Source organism: Oryctolagus cuniculus, chromosome 10 (genome assembly GCF_051225735.1).
Source record: "Oryctolagus cuniculus isolate XC-2025 breed Fujian yellow rabbit chromosome 10, ASM5122573v1, whole genome shotgun sequence".
NCBI classification, from domain to species: Eukaryota; Metazoa; Chordata; class Mammalia; order Lagomorpha; family Leporidae; genus Oryctolagus; species Oryctolagus cuniculus.
The window spans coordinates 72,095,298-72,097,964 of record NC_142876.1 but is presented as its reverse complement, the minus strand read 5'-3'; the positions used below and the strand labels follow the sequence as shown (position 1 = coordinate 72,097,964).

At 44.5% G+C, this 2,667-nt stretch overlaps 1 pseudogene; it reads right to left on the bottom strand.

Annotated features, from left to right (window-relative positions):
• Nucleotides 1-590: 590 nt before the first annotated feature.
• Nucleotides 591-1,592, bottom strand: LOC100345503 (casein kinase I pseudogene; annotated as a pseudogene).
• Nucleotides 1,593-2,667: the final 1,075 nt, after the last annotated feature.

Sequence of the window (2,667 nt, the reverse complement as noted above, 5' to 3'; positions counted from 1 at the left end):
TAGAGTTGCTAGGTTTTTCTTAAGTCTTCACTTCAGTGGCTATTATTTGTAGCACAAGTAAGCAGGCAGAGTTTTCCATACTCAAACACTGGGATCTTTGAAATCAACCATTTTAAGAACATTTTAAGAAACTAACTTGAAAAGCTCAAGGGTGAGAAAACTCTACAAATGCACAATTGTGAGGCTACAATCATCACAACTGTGGTTGAACACTGATCATGCCATTTTTCTGAAATGAGGTTTCAAAGCAGAATAGTGCAAAATGAAAGATCTTAACAAAAATTTGCATATGCACAATTTCTTCCCCAATTTGTGTGTGTCAGCCACTCAGTTAACTTTCCACTTGAAAAAATGCAGTAGAAAACCAGACACCATGTTTCACTATCCCAATTAGTATTCACAATTACAGTGGCTACAGCTCAGGACACAGCATCACCAATGCTGCCCAGAACCAGTTTATAATAAAATTAAGTTCTTTACATCAAGTAAATGGTTGTCCATAACCAATGGCTAGTGCACATATGAACTAAAATTTCTATATTTAGGGAGAAGCAAATGCTTCTATACTCCTTCTGTTTGGTAACTCCTGCTTAGAGACCTTTTGTGTTGCTCTTGGTCTTGTCAGTTTCCTTGTCTGTGGTGATTTGGGCAGGCTGACACTGCCCAATGGGAGATGTTGCTTTCTGCTTTAACATTGTCCAGTCAAATACGTAGTCATATTGGTGGTTCAGGGTCCTGAAAAGTATGTGGAATAGCTGCCTCAGATACATGTAATCTGGAGTTTCCTCAAAGCGCAACCCACGACAGTAGTTTAAGTACATGGCAAACTCCGCAGGAAACCCCTTACATAAAACTTCAACAGGAGTGGACATCTTCTTTTCACTAATCTTGTCATATTTTTGTTTCATTGTTGCCGCCCTTAGTCCTTGCCACGGCAGGGTAGTTTTATTAAAATACATCAAAACATAGCCTAAGGACTCCATGTCATCTCGGCGACTCTGCTCAACACCGAGGTGTGCATTGATGCTGGCATACCGGGCAGTGCCAGTGAGGCTTTTATCTTCTCTGTATGGTATGTGTTGTTTGGTCCTCTTGTCTCTGTATTTTTTAGCCAAGCCAAAATCAATAAGGAACAACTTATTGCAGTGATGCCCAACACCCATGAGGAAGTTATCTGGTTTAACGTCTCTGTGTATAAAATTCTTTGTATGCACATATTCAATTCTACTGATCATCTGGTCAGCCAACATAAGTACGGTTTTCATTGTGAACCTTCTTGAACAGACATTGAAGAGGTCTTCGAGGCTGGGTCCCAGGAGATCCATGACCAGCGCATTATAGTCTTTTTCTGGACCATACCATTGTACATGGGGGATGCCAACCCCGCCTTGAAGAATCTTATAGAGTTTGCTCTCGTACAGCAACTGAGGGTGGCTGGTCTTCAGCGATTCTAGCTTGACTGCCACTTCCTCACCGTTGGTAATGTTGGTCGCCAGATAAATGTCCCCGAAGGTGCCAGACCCTATCTTCCGTAACAGTTTGTACTTCCCTCCGACAATGAATTCGGCCTTGGAGCCGCTGCTGGTCGCCATCCTGGAGATGAAGACGGAGGCTGGGACCACCTCCGACACCGCTGAGAGGACGACGGAGCCCTGTGGGGCTCATACACCAGGCAAGGCTGTGGGGGAGGGCGTCAGGAAGCCCAGGACAGAGGCCTTGCTGGCGTTACACGCCCAGAATCGGCCGACAGGGACCGGATCGCCGCAGCTCAGTCAGGTTTCTTTTTGCCAGGCCGCCTATTGTGAGGCAGTTCTCTTGGTTACTAGGCGGGCCGCTTGTTCGGCTGCGGCTGCCTGGCTTTCACGGAGACGTCGCTAGCTGGAAAATGGACGCCATGAGTTAAGGTGGCGATATTGCCGGCACCACTGCGGCCAGCTCCAGCCTGAAGGCCTGAAGGGATCACCGTCCCTCTACCCACACTACCATCTTGTTAGTCCCGCTCCAGCCAACACCAATAGTGTGTTTGTTCACATACCTTGACTCAGTGTAGGTCAAGGTTTAAAATGCCTTATGTATAGGCGGTCATGTCTTCTGTGTCCCTGCTATGAGGCAATAGGTAAAGCAGCAATCCTCTCGTACAGCTAAATGGCTTAGGGAAATGGAAATGAGCTTTGTGACGATTCTTCATATGCATGGTTTTCAAAATTTAGTACTCAAATGATATTTTAATATCACGTTTGAAGTATCTCTATATGTATGCTATATGTATGTATGTATGTACGTGTCTGTGATTTCACATAGTAACAGAGGCTGGAAAGTCCGGCAAGCTGTAGTCTGCAAACTGGAGCCTGAGGAAAGCCAGTGGTTACCTTCAGATACAGAAACACAAAGCACAAAGTCCTTGAGGTACACGAAGATTGACAAGTCTGCTATTTTGCTCCTTTAGTTTATAGTGATTTGGAACAGAAGGGGAAATATGTATTGGATAATATGAAGGTAACTTTCCGCTCTAGCCAAATCCCAGGGTTACCCATCTACCGTTTGCCATTCTTGATTCCCATTAATGGGGAAAGGAAATAGTTTTTAAATGTTGATACTTATTAATTAGCAAGCACCTACTGTGTGCTGCAGTGTGAGGCTGTTTACCTATAGTTTCATTAGGTCTTC